The sequence below is a fragment of the Sceloporus occidentalis genome, unplaced genomic scaffold (genome assembly GCF_023333645.1).
Source record: "Sceloporus occidentalis isolate IW3139 unplaced genomic scaffold, rSceOcc1.0.p SCAF_8, whole genome shotgun sequence".
NCBI lineage: Eukaryota > Metazoa > Chordata > Lepidosauria > Squamata > Phrynosomatidae > Sceloporus > Sceloporus occidentalis.
In genome coordinates this window covers 28,704,094-28,728,429 of record NW_028316988.1, presented here as the reverse complement: position 1 = coordinate 28,728,429, position 24,336 = coordinate 28,704,094, and the positions used below count along the sequence as shown (strand labels likewise).

General features: G+C 45.3%; 1 protein-coding gene across 1 annotated transcript in view; it reads right to left on the bottom strand.

Annotated features, from left to right (window-relative positions):
• PTPRS (protein tyrosine phosphatase receptor type S) overlaps nucleotides 1–24,336 on the bottom strand; it is a 228,889-nt gene that overhangs the window by 194,794 nt on the left and 9,759 nt on the right. The gene's annotated exons all lie outside the window — the stretch shown is intronic.

Below are 24,336 nucleotides of genomic sequence, written 5' to 3'. Positions count from 1 at the left end.
AACCAGTGATCCAGAGTTCTGGGACTTATAGTCCTAACATCTTGTTGTCTGCCTCCAAGTCACGTTTGACTTAGGGCGACCCTATCATGGGGGTTTTCTTGATAGGTTTCTTCAGAGGGGTTTTGCCTCTGCTGTCCTCTGAGGCTGAGAGAGTGTGACTTGTCCAAGGTCACCCCATGGTTGTCCACAGCGGAGGAGGGATTCGAACCCTGGTCTCCCAGAGGTTTTTTTTGCCGTGGTCTTCCTCTGAGGCTGAGAGGGTGTGACTGGCCCAAGGCCACCCCAGCGGCTTTCCATGGCTTGTTGCGAATTCGAATCCCAGTCTCCCAGAATCCAGCATATATACCACTATACAAGACTGGCTCCTATATACTACATGTTGTTGTTGTGATGTTGTTTCTGACTTATGGTGACCCTAAGGCAGACCTATCACGGGGTTTTCTTGGCAAGATGGACTTCCTATGAGGCTGAGAGTGTGTGACCTGCGCAAGGTCACCCAGCAGCTTTCCAATTTGAATTTGAATTGGAATCCTGGTCTCCCAGAGTCCAGCACCTAAATCACATACATAAGTCTGGCTCCTATAGACCAAACTGTCCCTCCTTCTGAGGCTGAGAGAGTGTGACCTGCACAAGGTCACTAAGTGGGCATTCGAACCCAGGTCTCCAGTGCTCAAACCGCTACGCCGCACTGGTTCAGTACTAAATATAAACACACACACTGAATATTTTATGAATCCAGAGAGTACACACATCACACCAACCTCCAAACTCAAGCATTTCGTTTCGGAACAATAGCAGCATTATATCCCCCCTAAAAAGCGGAGAATGCGACAGCAGCGTCGTGGGTGGGAGGATGGAAAAGTTCCATTCTCTTATGAAAGCCACATTCCCGAATTCACATGAAACACGGCCTCCAAACTTCCAGCCATCCAGACTGAAACACACAATTCGAGGTGCAAGATCTACCCAACGCTTCTTGAACGAATCCCCCGATTTGCTCAATTTTAGGGGCTTTGTTGGGGTGGCATTTGTTAAAAGGAGAGAAAACATAGTTCAATTTATTTCGGGGAGACTGCAGTGCAAACCTGTCGTTGTTGTTGTTGTGTGCCTTCCAGTCATTTCCAACTTTTGGTGACCTTAAGGCGAACCTGTCCTGGGCTTTTCTTGGCAAGATTTGTTCCCAGGTTTGGCCTTGCCTTCCCCTGAGATCGAGAGAGTATGATTTGCCCAAGGTGGGTTTCCATAGCAGAGCCGGGACTCGAACCCTGAGTTCAACACTGAAACTACTACGCAGTTGCACTGAATTGTGGAAAGCAGAAATGGGCGCCTACCACTATTTGCCCAACAGGCTGTTGTGGTGGGCCTTCAAGTCATTTGCAGATTTAAAGCGACCCCATTGTGGCGTTTTCTTATCACACTTCTTCAGAGGGGTTTTGCCATTGTGAGGCTGAGAGAGTGCGACTAGCCCAAGGGCACCCAGTGGGTTTCCATGGCCAAGAGCCTGGTCTCTAGAAAGCCCCATAGGGTTGCCATAAATTGGAAATGACTACGACGCTGGAGATCAAGGTTCGATTCCCTAGTCATAAATGGAAACCCACTGGGGGAAATTGGACGAGTCACATACTCTCAGCCCCTGAAAACATTTAGGGGTGCCATAAGTCGGAAACGACTTGAAGGCACACAACCACAGCAACAAGTATTTTAAATGGTTTTCGATTGATTGATTGATTGATTGATTGATTGATTGCTTTGTCCCTTTTGTATGCCACTAATTTCTAGCTATGTTTAACACTTGGAAGAGACCTTGAGTTCGAAACGGAGGATACGGCAGGATAATGAAGATGAGGAGGTTAACAGAAGGAGATCTCCAAAGTTCTTCTCTCTTCCTGAGACCCTTTTAGATGGAAATTTCCAATACCGAATCCCAATACGGTGTACTTTCTATCCTGCAAGCAATGTCTTCTACTTTCATTACAATTGCAAGAACAAGACACTTACCCAGGTAGAGAAAAACAAAACCTAGGGAGGAAGATCACCTTTTAAAAAACTTCCAGAAACTCTCCAGCCAGCTCAGAAAAATCTTCCTCTTCCCCCCCCCCCTGAACTACAACTCCCAAGTGCTTGGACTACATAACCTTTATGGTCCCTTCTGACGCAAAGATGCTACAGAGGGTTTTTCAACAAGAGCTTGGAGGGGTATCTCTCAGGAATATTTTACCTGTATATTCCTGTATACAGCCCTTGCAGTTCTAAGATTTTATGGTTTCTGGAGTTGGGCGGGTTGGAGGGATGCTGGGACTTGCAGTTGAACAATAATAAAAAATCAGGGAAGCTTTTCTAAGCATTGGAAAGGAAACAGAGTTCCAAGAGGGATGCCTAAGCAAGCTGAGTTTCTGTAGGTGGCTGGGTTGGAGGGATGCTGGGACTTGCAGTCCAAAAAAGAACAACAAGGGAAACTTTTCTAAGCTTTGGAAAGGAAGTACAGAGCCAAGAGGGATGCCTAAGCAGGCCGAGTTTCTGTGGGTGGCTGGGATGCTGGGACTTGCAGTCCAAAAAAAGAAAGGGAAACTTTACTTAGCTTCGGAAAGGAAATGGAGAGCCAGGAGTGGTGCATAAAACAGGCCAAGTTTCTTTAGGTAGCTGGGTTAGAGGGATGCTGGGACTTGCAGTCCCAAAATATAAAAATAAGGGAAACTTTTCTAAGCGTTGGAAAGGAAATGGAGAGCCAAGAGTGATGCACAAACAGACTGAAACCTCCTTTTCTCCCCACATTCTCCCACCTCTTGCCTTCTTGGACGTTTTGTTCCAGGCAGCTGTCGCATGTGTTCCTTCTTCCAACACCTACGCCTCGTTCCAAATCAGTTCTTCCCCTACGCGGACGTTGCCATCTGCTGCCTCTACCCAGTTCGAATTCAGCTCCCATCCATTCACAGAGCGCCTCTCGCCATCTTGGGCCTTTTTTCTCCTCTCACCACCAACACAAACGCTTCCCACCTCCTTCCACGCCTGTGCCTTCCCATTTACAAATGTGTCGTTCCCATAAAGAAAAAGACAACCCACAACTTTGCCAACTTGCAGAGGTGTGTGTGCGAATCCGGCAAAACATAATAATTCTGGGATCGGATTAGGGCTGCGAGTTCAGGATCAATAGATGCCATTGAGCTTTATGCATCTTAGTACCCCCACATTTGCTCACAGCTTGTCATTCAAACATAGACACACAGCGAGAATGTATTTTCCGGTTTGGAAACAGATGGAAATCTGAGCGAAAGGAGCTGTTTTCCGATCAAGAAGAAATGTGAAAAGACTGCTCCGTCTCACTTACTTAGGATGAGGAACCATTTAATCTATTGCTTCTAGCCAGAAGCAGGATGGAGAGGAGAATGGAGGGTGAGTCCTGGCTCCACAATGGCTGGGAAGAAGCTAAGTAAACCCATCGGCCATGCTGGAAAGTCTTTGCAAGTGGCAGCAATGCATCAATGCAAATGTAAGCAGCCGATGCTTTATTAGCCAAACAGGAGATTTGGACCTAGACCTTTCCTCTTGCCTGGCAAGATTGGTTCAGAGGAAGTTTGCCAGCTGTAATGGCACGGTCCTGCATGGCATGTTTAGATTAGATCGCTGGAAGATTTTGGCATTCTCTTCCCCCTCCTTAGATAGAGAGGGATTTCCTGCATGCAAACTCCTCTCTCTCTCTCATTCAAACTAACCCTGTGATTTAAGCCATTCCCCTTTTGGGACTAACAGACAATCTCTCTCCAAGATTTTCATCTGAACCGTTGGTCCTCCATCATCTTCCTCTCTCAACTTTCTTTGGAAAGATAGTGAGATAAAGATTTCTTCTTTACATTAACTATTCACTAGCTAGATTAGGATATAGCCTTTTTATGTTAATATAGATTATAGACATTAGTAAGCTTTTGTTTGAACGACAAGCTCCTTGCGTTGTTTTTGGAGTCAGTCTCAGTTCTTAGGGAAGCATAGTTGGACAAGGACACATTTCTGCTACTCTGCTGCTTTGAAGTTGGACCCTAACAGGCTTGGCTTTGACATTTTTTGATACTTCAATAGTTTTGTTTCCTTACTAAAGGCTTACTAACGGCCTTAGGAAACTGAAATTGCCCTATATAGACGGTGTCCAACTCTATGATTCTAGGACACTCCATCCATCTTGACTGACTCCAAACACCATCCATTCCCGCCGGGTCTCCCAAAGGCCCCCAAAGCAAAAGGCAGAGAAAGGAGGGAAGATTGGAACTCGTGGTGATTTGCCCACTGAGCGAGATTTTATTATTATTTTTCGTCCCTTAAGAGAGAGAAAGAGAGACCGTCTTCCAGCTCCGGGGAGAGGAGAAGGAGGACTAAAAAGAGATGTATTAATTATCTCCCAACAGCTTCTGGCAGAATGGAGCGATCGTTCCTCCGATTAGGAGTCCTGTCTCAGGAAGCTATAATGAAGGTGAGATCGCAACGCCGCCGATTAATATTTTATTTCGGGGGAAATTTAAATGAAACGATCCATCATCGTTCCGAACGGGGAAGGACTGGCAAGCCCTCCAGCCCATTACGAGAAGAACGGAGGGCGGAAATGGAAGGGGCCAATGATGGCCGATAAAATGATATTAAGAGCAATCATGGTACGAAAGCCAACGTTGGAGCATAGGTCTCGGATTCTGGGGGTCGGGGTTCGAATCCCCGCTCGGCCGTGGAAAGCCACCGAGTGACCTTAGGTGAGTCGCATCCTCCGAGAAAATCCCATGATAGAACCACAGAGGTGGAAGAGACCCCCAAAGGTCATCTAATCTAACCCTCTGTCCCTTAGGGTCATCCGAAGCTGGGGACTCCTCGAAAACATGCAACAAAGAAGAAGTAACGGTATAAAGGCTCACACATCTATCCAGATGAGAGACGGAGAGTCTAGACTAGTGGTTCTCAAACTCTGATCCTCCAGGTGTTTTGGACTTCAGCTCCCAGAAGCCCTTGACAGCTTGGCCACCAGTCAGGAATTCTGGGAGCTGAAGTCCAAAACATTGGATTTAATGGTCTATGGGTCCCCTTCCAACTCTATGAGGCTATGATTTATTTGCCAACATATTGCTATCCCATCCTATATCTGGACATTACGGACAGTTACACCCCTCTCCAGAGATAATGCGATCCCAAGCTTTGTCTGAAGCACATTGCAATATGCTGGTTAACATGCATGCATATATGTATATGTACCTACAGGCCAACCGTTTCCCTTTTCTGTGTCTGAAGGCTAACAGACTAGGCAACACCAGTCATTCATATCTCCCTATATTTTTTTAAAGTCCTTGCAAGGAGAAAGCTAGCACATCAAGCAAAAGCAATCTATTTGTACCCAAGGAGAGGCTTCTTTTCTATGCATTTACAGTGGTCCCTCCACATTTGCTAGGGTTAGGGGTGAGGGACCCCTGCAAATGTGGAAAAACTGCACATTTTTTAAAAACCCACTATTCTTTTTACCTAAGAAAACACTTCTCTAGGCATCTATAAGTCCTCCAGTGCTACTCTATGGTCAACATCTGCCAGAATCATAGGAGGAGCTACAAATGCCTAGAGAACTGTTTTCTCTTGGAAGGTCTAGGTTCTCCGGCACAACTCTATGGTCAATTTCTAGTAGAGTTGCATTGGATGACCTAGAGATTCCTAGAGAGAACATATTCAAAAGTGCAAATAATCAAATCTGCAAAAGTCAAAGCTGCAAATGGAGAAGGCCAACAGTATTTTTGCATGCTTCTTTAACACTGGGAGCTTTCACAACTCCAGATCTGAAGCTAGAAATGGCTCAGTCTATTATTGTACCACGTTCTCTTTCTTTTTTTCCACGCTACCCTGAAAAAGCTCACCCTGGCACAATACATCAATGCCTCCGCTGCCATAAATATATCCGCCATGCTGAATCGGAGCAAAGGATAACTGGGTAACGCATGATCTCAAAGCATGGGGGAGAGACAGAGGGGTTCAAGAAGTCCCAGCTGAGATAAGCCCGTCATGCGCCACTCTGTTGCGCATGGCAAAGGCACCATGACTTCCGGGCCGGAGTGCCGACTGGGTGACTTTCACCTCGAAATCTCCGCGCTGCAGCTTTTATGTTAATTTACAGAGCGTGCCCAGAGAGCCTTGCAAAAGATATTCTTGGCAGGGATCCTAAAGCTGAATACTGTATGCACTTCCAAACAACCAGCACAAGGTTTGAGATGCGGCAGAAATGAGAGATGAGAAGACAGAGCATGCAAAAGAACGAGAAAAGAGGAGGCAAATGTGGATTTAAGGCTGTAGCTGGAAAGCTTTGCAAAATGTAGAGGGTGTCTCAGGACGTACAGAGTTTCCCCCCAACTACTAGCCAAGCTGTGCCCAGAACGCAACCAAAGACATGGTTGTGTGCCTTCAAGTCATGTCCGCCTTATGGTGAACTTTTCACAGGTTTTGTTGGCAAGATTACTTCCAAGGAGGTTTGCCATGGCCTCCGTCTGAGGCTGAGAGAGTGGAAAACCAGTGGGTTTCTATGGCTGAGCAGGGATTCGAACCCCGAACGCCCCCTCAAATTCATAGTCCAAGTCTCAAAACCACTACATAGACACACACACACAAAATTAAAAGGTAGGTCCTAAACCAAGGACGGACAACTCTGCAGGGCTGGGTGTGTGTGTGATTTTATCCCCCTGGTCCCCTCCCTTGTAGACTACACCCACCCCACCCCAAGAAATGTGCCAAATAAGACTTTTGAACCTGATGGCCAAATTCAATTCCAGAAAAATGGCCAAGGACCATATTCTTGAGGATGGGCATGGCCAAAGTTGGCGGGACCAAAGGTGCAAATCCTGTACCGACAAGAACATTCACATCAGTTCGGGACTTATCCTCTGTCAGCCCACTGTTGTTGTATCAGAAAATAGCATTTCTATGCATCAACAATATTTCCTGCACTGAAAATGCTGTTCTCCGCAAAGCAATGCTGGAACTGGGGGTTTATTCGGCACACAATTTGCACATAAAAAACAACATCCCCTTCATGAGAAACACTATTTTGACATAGACATTGTTATTTTCTGCCTAGAAAATGCCATTTCCCTACCTAGAAAACGTAGCTTTCTGTGCAAAACAGCCGCGTGCGAATTTTGCACTGGATAAACCCTGAATTGTGAATAGCTTTCACAAACAATATGGCTTCTGACCCATGCTTTTCAGTGGCGAGAAAATGGCTAAAATTACTTATTCCTTCCTTCGAGAAGATTAACATCCAACAGAACGGCAGAACGGCAAAATGACATTGCTGCCCCCAAAATCCTGCCACCCGAGGCAGTTACCCCCCCTTTGCCTCATTTCAGGGATTGTATTTTATATTTTTTAACATCACTTAGGATTTAATTGCTAGGAAACGGCAGGCGTGATCCCCGTTTTCCGCCCACAAAGGCCCTCCGGGATGCCGTGACGGGGAAGGCGGCGCGAGAAAAGGAACTGTTCCTTTTATGGCCAACCTGAAATTCAGAAAGCTGCGGGGGCAAGGAAGCGAGCGGCACGCATTTCCCCCCCAAATCCATCCGAAATGAGGCACCGTTCCTCTCCGAACATGTGGCGGGTTGCTGTAACTAAGCATCTGATTATTCGCGCTTGCTGCCTACGCATAGAAATTAGAGACACAGAAACCAAGCTTTCTTTCTGGTGATGTCTGGATTAGGATTCGATCTCAGGGTATGGCCTGGAGTCTCCCCCCATGAAAACGCCAAACCCTGAGGTTGAATCCAATTGCCAGGTAGGCAACAAACACACAGATTCCCTCGTTTTGCTGGAGGCAAGAGCAAAGGCCTATGTGCAAACCTCAAACTCAGTTAGTAACCCAAACAGGAGGTCTAGGTTTTGACCCAGAAACCTAGGGCAATCCTGAACCGGAAGTCCTAATCCAAAAGGTTTTTCTATGCTTCCCTCTGCAAAAGAAAGTACCTGCAAGCATTCCACATCTCCGAAGGATTAGGCCAGACACTCCTCAGTTCAATATTCCTGACAGTATGTGTGAAAGGGATCTTGGAGTCCTAGAGCACAAGTTGAACATGAGACAACACTGATGTGGCAGCTCCAAAAGCCAATGCAATCTTCGGCTGCATCAATAGGAGTAGATTGTCTAGATCAGGGGTAGACAACCTTTTTGAGCCGGGGGCCGGGTTGCTGTCCCTCAGACAACTGGGAGGCCGAACTCAAAATGGTGCCCGGAACGGCACGGAAGCTGCGTCGGGGGCAGCAATCGGCAGCAGGACCGGGCTGGGGCCGGTCCCAAGGCCTGGCCGGACCGGATCCGGCCCGCAGGCCATAGGTTGCCAACCCCTGGTCTAGATCGATGGAAGACATAGTGCCACTCTATTCTGCTTTGGTCAGGCCTCACCTGGAATATTGTGTCCAGTTCCGGGCACCACAATTCAAGAAGGATATTACTTAAACAGAGCTATCATATCACCCCTTAACCTTCTCTTCCCCAAGCTAAACATCCCCAGATCCCTAAGTCATTCCTCATAAGGCATGGTTTCCATTTTAGTTGCCCTCCTTTGGACATGCTCTAGTTTCTCAATGTCCTTTTTGAATTGTGGTGCCCAGAACTGGACACAATATTCCAGGTGGGGCCTGACCAAAGCAGAACAGAGTGGCACTTGATCTAGACACTATACATCTATTGATGCAGCCTAGAATCGCATTGGCCTTGTTAGCTGCCACATCACACTGTTGACTCATGTTCATCTTATGGTCTACTAGGACTCCTAGATCTCTTTCACATGTTGTCTTGTTAAGCCATGTGTCCCTCATCCTGTATCTATGCATCTCATTTTTTTCTGCCTAAGTGCAGTATCTTACCTTTCTGTTCATGTTGTTAGTTTTGTCTTAGCTTTCTAATCTTTTCAGATCATTTTGAATTTTGATCCTCTCCTCTGGGGTATTAGCTACTCCTAATACGGGAGAAGAGAAGGTTAAAGGTGGGGGGAGATATGAAAATATTGGAAGGGTTGTCCTATTGAGGATGGAGCAAGCTTGTCTTCTGTTGCTCCAGAGAATGGGACACGGAGCAATGGATGCAAACGCCAGGAAGAGAGATCCCACCTAAACATTAGGAAGACCTTCCTTATGGGAAGAGCCTTGGCGGGTTCTTTGGAAGTTTTTGAACAGAGCTTGGATGGTCATCTGTCGAGGGGGCTTCGATGGTGTCTTCCTGCATGGCAGAAGGGGGTTGGATTGGATGACCTTTGGGGTCCCTGTCCGACTCTAGGATTCAAGTCTTACCTTTCAAAAACCAAACCACCAAGTTCCTAGGCCTCATGATGGGGGAGAAAGAAAAACCCTTCCCAACTACGCACCCAGAGACAATTAAAACCGCTTTAATCAAAATCAAGAACTATTAGAGCTGTCAGAGAATTAAAAGGAATTTTTAGTTGACTATTAAGCTCCCTTTCCTCCCTCCCCCCCCCCCCCTTTTCCAGGATTCAATCAATTTAATTTGGCGCCATTTGCATATGAAAACTCAAGGCAGGTGCCTTTCGGAGATAGGTTTTCTTTCTAATTTTTTTTTTTAATGGGTAAGATGACTTACAGCTTCGTCAAAGACGATGGTTTGCTGGGGAAGCCTATCTTTTGAAAATACGTTTTATTTTGCAGAATTGAAACAGCATTTTTTATAAAAAAGGTGCATCCTTATCTCTCAAGCCTATCCTCTCCAGTTTCAACAAACCCATAAGGAAACCATTAGGAATGTTTCCTTACTTCGTATGACTGTTTTAAGGACAAAATGCTCGATTCGAAACTCTGAAATGCAAAAGGATACTTGCAAAATAACCAAAGGTTTTTTGCTGCTTCTTCACTTGGCCACTCAACTCTGCCAATACGGTGACATCTCTCTTATGATACTGATATACAAAATATTGCAACAGAGGCTGCATCTGCACTGCAGAAACAATGCCAGTTTGGCACCGCTTTCCCTGCCATGGCTCCATGCTATGGGATTTTGGAACTTGTCGTTTGGTGAGAGATTTAGTCTTCCCTATCTGAGAGTTCAGGAGCCACAACCAACTACAAATCCTAGAATCCTGTAGCATTCAGCCATGGCAGTTAAAGCCGTGTCAAACCACATTATTTCTGTGGTGTAGATGCAGTTATAGTCTCAAATGGGAACCAGTGTGGTGGTGTGGTTTGAGCACTAGACTAAGGCCCTGTTCAGACCAGCCACTAAGCCACATGACGCACACCTCGACTCTTGCCCTCCAGGGTGCCATGACACCATGCGCTGCTCCACATGGCTCACAGCGTCATGGCACTCCTCCAGTGCTGCATCCATATGAAACAGCACCGAAGGAGTGCTGCCAAGCTGTGGCAACACCTCTATGGCACCTTTTCCAGGGTGCCCTATGGCTCTGGAGACTAGGGTTTGAATCCTTGCTTGGCCATGGAAACTGACTAGGTAACCTTGGGCAAGCCACACTCTCTCAGCTTCAAGGGAAGGCAATGGCAAGCCTCCTCTGAACAAATCTTGCCAAGAAAACTCCATGATAAGTTCATTTTAGGGTCACCATACGTCAGAAATGACTTGAAGGCACACAGCAGCAGCAGCAGTAACAACAAGAACAACAACAAGGACTTCCACCACTCTTGCCTGACTGCAGTGCCCTGTCTATAAAAATGTTCTGACCCATGTAAGGCCTCCTTTTCTTGCTTGCATTCACTAGTAATCGCTATAGTCTGGTTTGCATCTGTGTCTTGTGCAAACCATAGGAGCCATAGATATATGTACAGCTGTCCTTCTATATTTGCAGCGTTGACTTTTGCAGCTTTGATTATTTGCGGTTTTGATTCATATGTTCTCTCTAGGAATCTCTAGGTCTTCCAGCGCAACTCTGCCAGAAGTTGACCATAGAGTTGTGTTGGGGAACCTAGATGTTCCCAGCGAAAAGACTCCTTTGGGCATTTGTAGATCCTCCAGCATTATTTCATGATCACCTTCGAGCAGATGTTGACCATAGAGTTGCACTGCAGGACTTGGAGATTCCTAGAGAGGTGTCCTCTTTGCTAAAAAGAATAGTGGCGGTTTTTTAGTTGTGGTTTCCCCAAGTTCACAGGGATCCTTCACCCCAAACCCTAGCAAATGTGGAGGGACCATCGTATATTTCCAAAGGAAGATCCATGGAAGTAAATGCCAAGATCAAAGCTTTATGTATATTATATAGATATAGATTAGATATATAGCTATTTTAAAAGGAATGTCCGTGGAACTAAATGCCAAGCTCTATGCTTTATGTACATTACTGATATACAGATTAGATATAGATATTTTAAAAGGAGGTTCCATGTAACTAAATGCCAAGATCAATGCTTTATATACATTATAGATATACAGATATTTGAAAAGGAGACTCATGGAACTAAATGCCAAGATCATTGCTTTATATACTTTATAGATATATAGATATTTTAAAAGGAAGGTCTATGGAACGAAATGCCAAGATCAATGCTTTATATACATTACAGATATACAGATATTTTAAAAGGAGGGTCCATGGAACTAAATGCTAAAATCAATGCTTTATATACATTACAGATATACAGATATTTTAAAAGGAGGGTCCATGGAACTAAATGCCAAGATCAATGCTAGGGCACACCTCCTTTTCAAAGGGACCAGGAAGGGGCGGGAAAGGAAGTGCCAACCCTGCCAACAAACAGTGCCAAGCTCACAGCTCCCGTGCCAGTGGGGCAGTGAATCCATTCCAGGTTTTGGCTAGCCATAACGGAGCTATCCAAGGTGCTGAAGTCATTTGGACCACCTTTGATAGCTCCTTGAAAGCCTTGGAGTGTGTACCCATTGCCCCAGTGCCTTGGATGGCATTAACCATCACTGCCAAGAACCATCGCCGCAGAAGCATTGCCCCAGACGCTGGCAAACCTCAACTTTGCAAGCAAAACAGCAGACCAGGTCTGCTTTTCCCCCTCCCTCCTTTCCCTTCTCCTGCCCCATTCATCTCCCGTGTCTCAGTAAACAAGCTGCCACAGGAAAATAAATAGTTACTAACATGATCATTAATTGGAGTCTGGGAGAACCGTTTTTTCCCCTTCCCGGAGTAAGCCATCAGACCCAAATGGACGCTCTCATTGGCATACAAATGCCTTCATAATTCAACGCTAGATAGGGAAGAGAGGACGGAGGCAGGGAAAAGGAGAAGAAAGGGGGAGGAAAGAGATGCACATCAGGGCGAAACAACTTAATTGCAGCAAGCTTTGCTTGGAGATGCTGAATGCGGACGGAGGCTTGCACGTGATACCGGGGGGATAAATGAATGGCACATTGGAGAATTCCTAAGCAGAAGGCATCACGCCTGGCACCATTAGGTTAACACCAGGCCCCATGATGGTAGATGCTGGTCAACAGTGGAAGATGCAACTTGGGAGGGTGGTAGAGTCTCCTTCTTTGGAGATTTTTCAACAGAGGCTGGATGGTCATCTGTCAGGGGTGCTAGCCAAAACCTGGAATGGATCCACTGCCCCACTGGCATGGGAGCCGTGAGCTTGGCACTGTTTGTTGGAAGGGCTGGCACTTCCTATCCCTCCCCTTCCTGGTCCCTTGAAAAGGAGGGTTGCACTGATCTTGGTATTTAGTTTCATGGATCCTCCTTTTAAAATACCTGCATATCTAATCTGTATATCTATAATGTACATAAAGCATTGATCTTGGCATTTAGTTCCACGGACCTTCCTTTGAAAATATACAATGGTCGCTCCACGTTTGCTGGGGTTCGGGGTGAAGGACCCCTGTGAATGTGGGGAAAACCACAAATACATATTTTAAATAAACCCACTGACCTTTTAACTCTAGGATTCTAACTATTTTGCAACACCGAATCCCTACCTTTGCTGTCCCATCTTAGAACCCAAAAGCACTTGGGAGCTCCTGTGTCAGTAGGTCAGCCAAGCCACCCCAGGGTTTTGTTCACAGCAAAGAGGTTATCCGTTTGCATCTATTGGTTTGGCACTGGGGAGAGCTCCCTAGAGTGGATTCCCTGCCCTACTGACACCGATGCCACTGGATCCCACGGACTTTATAGCAGGCTGCCCAGACCTGGTGCCAACCAGGCCGTAAGTACAGGCCCCATCAGACCCAGTGAGACCTTAATTCAGGTGGCAAAGATGATGGAATATGATTTATGAGTAACATTAGCATGAAAATACAGGACTAAGGAGCCTGCATGGCATGGTATGGGAGGAGGTCAATGGGGGCAGGGGGTGACACCATGAGCTGTCGCACTGGGTGACACCAACCCTAGTGATGCCAGTGTATTCCAGGAATGGAGGAAACGCTTTGCATTTGCAACACTCACATGTTGCATTGGCCTCTGTGTTTGGAAGCTTAGATTGTCCAAAACCACAACTTTGGGGGGGAGAGAAACATATGCAAGCCACACATGGCCTCCCACACAACACTTTTTGTGTTTCCAACCCACTTGATGACCCCCGCCCCTAATTTAAGATAAGAGGCAATGGAAGGCCAGAAAATTGAAAAGGGGCCTTCCAGAAGCCATCTGTTCCCCTCTGAACAACCCCTTGAATTTCCAAACTACAGTGGGCACTCCGCATTTGCTGAGGTTAGGGGCAAGGACCTCCGTGAAAGTGGAAAAAGCATTAAAACCACACTTTTTTTAACCTTAAAGAACACCTCTCCAGGAATCTCTTGGTCCGCCACCACAACTTCAACTGGAAGTCGACCACAGAATTGCACTGGAGGGCCTACAAATGTCTAGAGTAGTGTTTTATCTAGGAATCTATTGGTCCTCCAGCACAACTCAGTGGCCAACATCTGGCAGAAGTGGACCACAGAATCACACCAGAGGACCTCTCTAGGAATTTCTAGTACTCTGGTGTGACTCTATGCTCAGCTTCTGGCAGCGTCATGCTGGAGGAGCCAGAGATTCCTAGAGAGAACATACCAATCCAATCCGCAAATAATAACATCTGCAAAAGTGGAGGGCCAACAGTATTTTTCTTTTTAAATACAAAGCAGCCCAGAAATCTATCTATCTATTAAGCCCTTAATGGCAGACTCCTAATAAGCAAAAACATTTCCACCGCCATCTTGTACTCAGAACAAAAAGGGCGCCGCCTCAAAGCCAAGCTCCAAGTTGTGGGAAACAAGAAATGGACTAGCAAATACACACACACACACACACACTCTTCAGGATTTTTAACATATATATACATACATATATATATATATTGCTAAAATTCTTCCGCAGGGAGTCATCATTGTGCCATTTCTCCTCCTTTCCACCCCAGATAATATAACCACCAAAAGTTCAACCCACAAATAACATGCAAACAATACAGGGTGCCTTGTGGGTTCTCTGTCCGTTCCATTAAGTTGTTAAGACAAAGAGGACATTTTCGGTAGCTGGCCACCCAGGGTCACTTTGATGGAAACAGTGACAACTGTTTTTCCTTTCGTGCCAGGCCCAGTGCCTCTGAAAAATCGCAACAGGGCTGCTTTGGCACAATCACGCTTGTTTTCACATTTTGGTCTTGCAGGAGGACTTTCCTCTTCCCCTCCCATCTCTTTTGTACTCAAAAATCTGCCAAGCATACAGGGCCTCCTTGGTGGTTGCTCTCAAGCTATGGGATTCCTTCCCACCAAAGGATAGGCTATCAGTTCTGGGTCTCAGAGGCATGCAATTCTGGGCGTCTCATTTTAGGAAGGCTATGGACAAGTTGGAGAAGGTTGAGAGAAAGGGAAGAAGGATGAGAAGAGGAATGGAGAACAACACCTAGGAGGAAAGGTTGAAGGAGTTGGGCATGTTCGCCATGGTGAAGAGAAGAATGAGGAGTGACAGGACTGCCCTCTTTAAATAGCACAAATGTCACCCATGGTTTTGCTTATCCATGTCCAGAAAAGTTCTCTATAGGCATTTTCTAGGCCTCCTAGCACAATTCTATGGTATACTTCTATTAGAAGTTGGCTACAGAGTAGCATTGGAGGGCCTAGATTCCTACAGAGGTGCTCTCCGTAGCCAATTCTAGGTCCTCTAGTATACTTCTATGGTATGCTTCTGGCCTAAGTTGACCATGGAGTAGCACTGGAAGGCCTAAATTCCTACAGAGGTATTCTCTCTAGCCATTTCTAGATCCTCCAGCATACTTCTATGGTATGCTTTTGCTGGACATTGACCACAGAATAGCATTGGGGGACCTAAAGATTGCTAGAGAGGTGTTCTCTCTAGGCATTTCTAGGTTCACCAAAACGATTCTATGGTATGCTTCTGCTGTAAAGTGACCATAGAGTAGCATTGAAGGACCAAGAGATTCCTACAGAGGTGTCATCTCGAGCCATTTCTAATTCCTACAGTATGAATCTATGGTATACATCTGTCAGATACTGACTATAGACTAGCATTGGAAGACCTAGAGATCCTACAGAGGTGTTCCTGCTAGGCATTTCTAGGTCCTCCAGCATGATTCTATGGCATCCTTCCACTAGAGATTGTTCATTTCAATAGGATTCGCCATTATCCACTCCGGATGTGAGTCCAAACTTCTATCTACCCCCAAACCCTGGAGCACTGGCCGATGGCGGCTTCCGCTTTCAGTAAGGGCAAGGATTCCACTCCAAAGTTGGGTCTTTAAAGTCACTGTCTGCAGCGCTAGTCAACCCTAGCCCTAAAAGAAATGGTGCCATTAAAATTTGGACTAGAAGCCAAAGCGGATCCATGGCCTAGTCCCATTAGGGACAGCTACCGCTTCCACTACTAGAGTCCTTCTATCAAGGGAAAAGACTCCAAGCCCTATTTTAACATTTTCCATCGTTGGGCAATTAGGGAGCCGGCGACCGAAGATTTCCTGCAATGAGCTTGTGAAACATGGAACCGATTAGCTCTCCATCCATATGGGTTTCATTAGCGCTCGAATGAGTAAGTGCCTTTGTACACAACTACTCACCTTCCTCCCCCTCTGCCTTTTTTTTTTGCTGCGGTGGAAACTCTCCTTTCATAATGCAACCCTTTCTTCCACCAATATTCCATTTAATTTTTTTGTTTTCATTGGTATGTGCTTCTGCAACATCAAAGCCGCCTTTGGACCATATCTGATAAAACCCAGGGATATGGAAGGATGAACAAGGCATCCAATTCAAGACACAGGTGTAAGAGCGGGGATATTTTTGAAGAGCAGCCCCTCATCATGAGATCTTTCCCCACTGCGGAATGACAGTGCTATGATTCCACTTCAATGGTCACAGCTGCATGCTAGAAAGCATTGGGATCTGTAGTTTGCAGGGGCAACCCTCCAGCAGTGATGGCTTCACGTCGTTTCCAACTTATGGCAACTCCCTCACAGGGTTTTCTTGACAGGTTTCTTCAGAGGGGGTTTGCCATGGCCATCCTCTAAGGAGTGGAACGTGTCGAAGGACAGCATTTCATGGCCAAGCGGAGATTCGAACCCTGTTCTTCATAGTCACAGTCCAACACTCAAACCACTACGCCGACTCTAATCAACCCTGTTTAAACTGCCTGAATAAATGAAGGCATGAGATCCCTTCTGATCTTGGGAGTGAAGCAGGGCCAGCCCTGGTTAGTACTTGGATGGGAGGCCGCCAACAAATGCCAAGTGCTGTTGGCTATGGTTCAGAGAAAGGAACTAGCGAACCCACCTCTGATTACTCCTTTTGCCTAAGAAAACTCTATGAAATTTGTGGGGTTGTCGTAAGGTGTCTTGAAGGCACAAATGCACACATATGTACTACAGATCCCAGGATCCCATAGGACGGAACCGCAGCAGTTAAAGTGGAATCATAATGCCACAGTTGTGCAAAAGTGAGATTCCCATGAGAGTATTTTATAGTAATAATAAATAATAAAATTTTATTTATATCCCGCCTCTCTATCAAAGATAATCGTGTGGTGTTTATCATTTGTTTTTACTTTACATGTTCTGGTGTGCCGCACCTTTGGTAGAAAGGGCATTAGAAATAAACATCATCATCATCATTATTATGAGAGCATGGCATCCACAACCCACGAAAGATCTTTAAAAAGCTGGCAATAACCAACCACTTCTAGCAGTTTTCATCTTTGGAGGTTTTTAAAAAGAGGTTGGATAGCCATCGGTTGGGAGTGCTTTGATGGCAGAATGGGGTTGGATTGGATGACCTTTAGGGGTCCCTTCAAACTCTAGGAGCCTATGATCTCGAGTTAAGAACAGGCCTTCTTGCAAACCAAACAACTTAAAATGCTCCAACACGTGGCCAAGCCATCCCAGACGTTGCAACACTCCCAACAATATCTCTGGTGGCTTCCATGTCAGAGTGGGAATGAAGTTCCTAGGTGCTGGATCTGTCAAGGGGCCTAGTTTTGAGCTCCTTTGACTCCTTAAGTCCTGGAATCACTGAACGTCTGACTTGGAGACCAACAGCCTCTATGGAGCATGCCATTGCCCTGCTGGGAAAATCCAAGCCCATGAAGATTTTGTGTTGAGTTTAGAGCAAACATGGAAGCGTGTTGGAGTCTCCTTCTTTGGAGGTGTTTTGAGAGTTGAATGGCCATCTGTTGGCGGTGCTTTGATTCTGCGTCTTCTTGCATGCATGGCAGAAGAGGGTTGGTTTGGATGACCTTTGGGGGTCCCTTCCAACTCTAGGATTCTATGACAACCAAACTGGTTTAGAAATCGATTTCCCTTTTGCACCCTACAAACCCAGAAGGTACTTCTAGGGTTTTCACAGAGTGGCCCAGAAAAGGCTTGGGCATCGGTCACTCCGAACAAGGTTTCTTGCGGGAAAAGCTTTCCATAGATAAGGAAAGAGATGCTGCCCAATTTAAAGCATACTTAGAAAGTGTGCTGCGAAGCTTCCAAAACCACACATTGATTTAAGAGACAACATATTCCACACACAAAACAGTTGCGTAAGCCAAATCGCCGTGACGAGAAAGTAAATGCATATTATTCATCACACAGTGAGCTGAACTGTTAGTAAAATCTGATGTGCGGCGCAATGGATTGAGGGCTGGGTCACAACTCTGGGGATCAGGGTTCGAATTCCCAGCTTGGCATGGAAGTCCCTGGGTGACTTTGGGCAAGTCACACTCTCTTGGCCTCAGGGGAAGGCCATGGCAAACCTCTTCCGAGCCTTTGAGACATAAATCTTAATTCAGCACGAAAGGTTTACAGACACAGGGTGCATCTAGACTGCAGAATTAATGCAGTTTGACGCCGCTTTAACCGCCATGGTTCCATGGTATGGAATTCTAGCATTTGTACTTTGGTAAGGTCTTTAGCCTTTTGTGTCAGAGAGCTTTGGTGCCCCAGCGAACTATAAATCCCAGGATCCCATAGGACGGAGCTGTCGTAATTAAAGCAGTGTCAAACTGCATTAATTCTGCAACGTGGCTGCAGCCACAGAAGAGCAAGCATAGTGTGATGGTTTGAGTGTTGGACAACAACTCTGCAGACCAGGGTTCGAATCTCCGCTCGGGAACGGAAACCCTCTCAGTGACCTTGGGCACATTTAATTTTTCAAAGCTGCAAATACTTTCCACGCCAAACACCTTTTGCAATGTGGGGTCCAAAAACCAAACCAAGAAAACGTACACCTTTTGTGTGACCTGAAGACTAACCTGAATCTCAAAAAAAGGATGTGAGATCCTAATGTTGGGGTTGAACACAGGCATGTGAGATCTTGCACTCTGCGCATGTTCAGAGACACAGTCGGCTCAGACTCTGCAAAAGCTCTATGGGGGACTGAAAGGGATTGTGAGGGGGCAGATATGGGTGGAAAAACCAATCTTTCCTTTTCAGGAGGGGAAATAAAGGCAAATTCTTTGTCTCCGTCTTGCCAAAGTACATCTAAATCTTTCAGTCTGTTTTATATCTTCAGTACATTCGATTATCGGTGCCACCTATTTTGTTTTCTTTTGCATTATGTCTGTGTGCATGGAGGGTTTCCATTGTATCTCAATATTGCATTATAGCATTTTCTATTATCGAATTGTTTTAGATGTTTTATTTTGTACCTGTTTGTAAATGCCCATGGATGGCGCTGTAGAAATAAATAAACAATGATATTATTATTATTATCATTATTGCTGGTACAAATCTGTCTTCTTTTAAGATCAGCAAGACCCCCAGATTTGGCGTTTGGTGGTCTGTCTCTCTGTGGACATCCATTATTATTATTATTATTATTATTATTATTATTATTATTTTAAAAAGGATGTCCACAGAGAGATGGACCACCGAACTCCAAACCTTGGAGCCTTGCTGATCTTAAGAGAAGACCGATTTGTACCATCCTTGGAGGCCTTTTTTTCAAAGCCGAACCCACATAGGAAAGTAAAATACCAGCCATCTCATTAAATTTATATCTTATCCTGGCAGAGACCAATTAACCGTTTCCGATAAGCAATGAGAAGTGGCGGCCAACCGCCTTTGCAAAGATTTCTGATCGTGGAGAGATTGCAACTGCTTCTACTTCTTCCCTCCCCACTTTCCAGATACCCAGAAGCCTTTGCTGGTCACAAGCGGCCATTTTGTTTGCGACTCGATTCAGAGGGGGATTGTGGGGTTGCATCTTCCAGCTGCAATGAGGGAAGCCCATATTCGAAAACAAAGGTGGAGGCGCGTCGGGCATTTCAGACACTTGGATCAATACGGAGAAAAGGAAATTAGCATGCGAGGGACGGAGATGGGTTAGAGCTCAGCTGGAAAGCACATGCTTTGCATGCAGAAGATACCAAATCCAATCCTTCATCCTCTTCAGGCAGCCAGAGATGCGAATCACCTTCTTCTAGCAGAGATATTTGGAATAAATCCAAATAAGTAATAAATGGGGCCCAGACGAGGAATTTGGATGCATCTACACTAAGTCAAAATAATGCAGTTTGACACCACTTTAACCACCATTAAAAGAATCCTGGGATTTATCCTTTGTTGGGGCACCAGAGCTCTCCGACAGAGAAAGCTAAGTCGTTCTCAGAACTACAGATCCCAGCATTCCCTAGCATTGAGCTGTGGCAGTTAAAGCCGTCTCAAACTGGATTAATTCTGAAGTGCGGATTGGATCTCCGACTCACGGCAACCTGCGAGGTTTTCCTGGCAAGGAGGTTCATCAGAGAGTGACTTGCCCAAGGCAACCTCATGGGTTTATATTTCTTAAAACTATTGTTGTTGTTGTTATGCTTGTTTACATCCCACCTTTCCAACAAAATTGGGATTTAAGGTGGCTCCCAGTTTATGTCTGTGTGCGTCCTACAATGCATTGGATACATCCAATTCATTGGATAAAGGGAACTGCCGGGAGAGTAAATTTGTGTCAAACTTACTATACAATTTATTGCATTGTTTAATACACACACACAAAGGAATTGCTGTCCATTTTCTACATATGTTGTGTGACTGCAAGCTTGACAAGCAAGGATTTTATATTTTTGCAAGGGGGAAATTGATGCATTGATTTTCTTTTCTCAAAAAAGAGGAAACAAGGCTTCCTCCAGTGTCAGAGCTTTTTGCTTCAGCCGACAGACCTTTGTTGCAAACACTGGGGAATTTGGACTCCCTTGAGACTGGGCAGGCTGCATGCGAAAGCGATGCATGGAATATTGTCCTATTCTTCTGGATGGCTGGAAATCACAGAATCACAGAAGAGACCATGCTGAACGCTAGTTATGAATGGCAACCAGTTCCTTCTCATGCGCAACCGCTTGGGACCAACATGCCAAAACAGGTTTACCCCAACATGCAACGTTGCAAGTTCCATTATGCAATGTTGCAAGGTTCCTCATGCAACGTTGTAAAGGCCCAACAACAAAGAAATGCTGCAAGCTAAAGGAATTGCAGCATGGCGTAATGGTTTGAACGGCAACTCTGGAGACCAGGGTTCGAATACCCGCTCAGCCATGGAAACCCATTAGGCAAGTCACATTCTCTCGGCCTCGTGGGATGGCAATGGCAAACCTCCTCGGAACAAATCTTGCCAAGAAAATACCTTAGGGAAGTAAGAAACGGCATGAAGGCACACAGCGACAAAGGCAATTGCAACAATTCCTGGTTACATGATTGGAACAATGAGGCAGTCATCTGCATACAGATCTAAATAATAGAGATTTGGTTGCTTTAGGAGTGGAAGCAATGGTTGTATATGAAGAGGGGAGAGCACAGAATTGCAACTATGACCCCAAGAAAAGCAAACATGAAGTTCCTCCTTCCTTCAGGTGCAAAACTTGAACACCTTTTAGAGACGTTAGATAGGAGCTGGGGCATGGAGGAGGAATGGAACAGGATTAGAGAAACAGCCCTGTGCGGACAGCGAAATCCACAACATATTTGGGGCCTGAGATGGCGGGTTTAACCAATCTGAGCCAGCATGGTTTGAACGTTGAACTACAACTCTGGAGACTAGGGTTCGAATCCTGGCTTGGCCACTGGTGACCTTGGGCAAGTCATACTCTCTCAGCCTCAGAGGATGGCAATGGCAAACCTGCTCTGAAGGAACGTACCAAGAAAACCCCATAATACGTTCGCCTTAGGGTAGCCATAAGTCAGAAACATCTTGAAGGCACACAACAACAGCAAAATCTGAGCAGAAGCTACCCAAGGTTTGAGTAGACCGGTGGAGTGTCACATCACTAATTCACAAAATATGATGCAGAAAGGGATTGTAATAGCTTTTTAAATGGAAGTAGATGTCAAACATGCTACAGTAATAATGATGATAATATTCTGGGTCTGTTGTTACAATCTGGGATGCTGAACCTCCCTCCAAGCACAAATGTATAGCTTGGCTCACTTGCCGGAGCCCTCTCATCTGCAACCCACATCTTTAGCCTTTCCACCAAATGCTTTCTCCCACAATAGAAATACTGGAGTTGGAAGAGACCCCAAGGGTCATCCAGAGCAACCCCATTCTGCATTGCAAGAAGACACCATCAAAGCACTCCCAACTTCAAGCCTCTGTTTAAAAAATCCCCAAAGTAAACCAGCCTTGCGAAGAAATTAAACCAAGAAAAAAATAAAGCTGCTAGTCCTCAAGAGTCCTTGCAAATGGACTTAACCCATGCCATACGTAGCCAAGCCCTTCTTTTAAAGCCAGTTCCTGCATTTACAAGAAGGAATATATTTCCTCGGCGGTTTGACTAATGCAATCTCTGTCAAAATCCGTGCCCCATAAACCTCCAAAACCCTCCCCAGCATAGGTAGTCCCTTTTTTCTTTTTAAAATAGGACCGTTGGCCTTTCCTCTTTCAAGCATAGGTACTGCCTGCAGACGGCTTATAAGGGTTCCCCTGAGAACAAACAGAGTGCATTTCTCCTTTCCCCATAAAACTGCTGCATTCCTCTCTCACACACTTTAAATCCAGAATCTATTTCATTTCATTTATTTATTTCCAAGATTGATACCCCGCCTTTCTCCCACAATGGGATTCAAGGCAGGTAGGAGACCTAAGGTGCATCCGTACTGTAGAAATAGTGCTGTTTGACACCACTTTCGCGCCATCCTACAGAAACCTGGGATTTGTAGTTTTGCAAGGTTTTCGCCTCCTCGGCCAAAGCGGGCTGCTGCCGCACCAAACTACAGATCCTACAATTCGGCAAGATGGAGCACCGGCAGTTAAAATGGTGCCAAACTGCATTATTTTTTGACCACGGAGACGTGGAACGGGCCCCAAGCCATTAGCACCTCTTTAAAAGGAAAAATAAATTAATACCGCCTTTAAAAGAAAAGAGGGAAAAAAAAGAAATTAAGACCTTCTTTGGCAACAGTCCCAGAATTCGGCTAAAGAAGAAAAAGGAGGGGGAAAAACAGCTTGGAAACTTTTTAAGTTCACAGGTTAGGCAATCTTCCCAGACCGCCGCTAAATCTTTTGTGCGGCGATGTAAAAAAAATGCTCCGTCTTTGCAGCTTTGCCGTCAACAGGTTTCTTCTCTAGCTCAAAAATGCACAGATAAAAATGAAGGATATAAAAAAGGACTTGGATGCAAATATGTAGAAGATGTAAAGGAGATCTGGCACAGAAAATTGCTAGGTTGCAGAAGAAGAGGTGGATTGGGGAAAAGCAATGACATTTGGAAATCCTTCCCAAATTTGGAAATCCTTCCCAAAGGGGCTTGTTCAGTGTTATCGGTTTCTCTGAAATAGATGCCCTCAAGCCTGGCTTTTCCATTTTTTAATGCTAAAGGATGGTAAAAAAAAAACCAAAAAATCTGGGGAGTTTGCTATCTGCCTAACAGCAGGTTCTTCCAGATGTTCAAAAAGCACCGGGGAAAATCTACTTTAAGCTCTTTGGCGCCTCTGAGAATGTACAAAGCGAGCTTATAGATAGGTAGGAGGCCAAAAGGGACAGCGGGAAAGACCAGGGAAATGATTTCTCTCCTTCTTCAGAACAGGAACTCCATGCAATTCTGCAGAAAAGACAAAACATGCTCCAACATTTCAGCTTTGGGCTTCCGAAGAATAGCCAACGTACCCATGGAACTCATTGCTGCAGGATATTGTGAAGCAATGCAATGCAATGATTTTGCTTCCAAAAGGCATGAAGGCAGCCATGGCCTTCTTTGGAGATGTTCAAGATGCTCAGGAGAAGTTAGAGAGATAGACTATCCCCACCTGAGGAGGTTCTGTTAACCGACTGTAGCCCAAACGGGTCAAAAGACCTTGCCTACTGATCTGCCAATTTATCCATTCATTTGCTTAAAGCCACCCAAGCTAATGGCCATTGGCATGGCAATGCATTCTTTGTCTATGCCATCTAAACCAAGAACTTGGTCCTCCTATAACTAACTGTACCAAATCTTTGTTATACACACAAACACACACACAAAAATACACACACATGTGCACACAAGATGGCTTCTTTCTCTATCCTCTGCTTTCTGTCACTTTTCACTTCTGTCCACATTGCAACTTGCTGCTGTTCCTGGCCTTGATCCATGAGGATTATTATTGTTGTTGTTGTTGTTGTTATTTCTACAGTGTAGCTGCACCTTAAAATCCAAAGAGTCTTCAGTTGAATTATTATTATTATTATTATTATCATCATCATTCAACTGAAGGCTCTTTGGATTTCAGGGTGCATCTGCACTGCAGAAATAATGTCGTTCTGATGCCAATTTAAGTGTTGTGGCGCCACCCTATGGCATCATGGGATTTCCAGTTGTACCAGGTCTCATCTCAGCCAAACAGTGCTGCTTCCTCATCCAAACTTCAAATCCCAAGATTCTATATTACGGCGAAATGGCAGTTCAAGTGGTGTCAAACTGCATTATTTCTACAGTGCAGATGCCCCCAGAAACCCTGGCGCTTTCCAGGAGGAGCAGG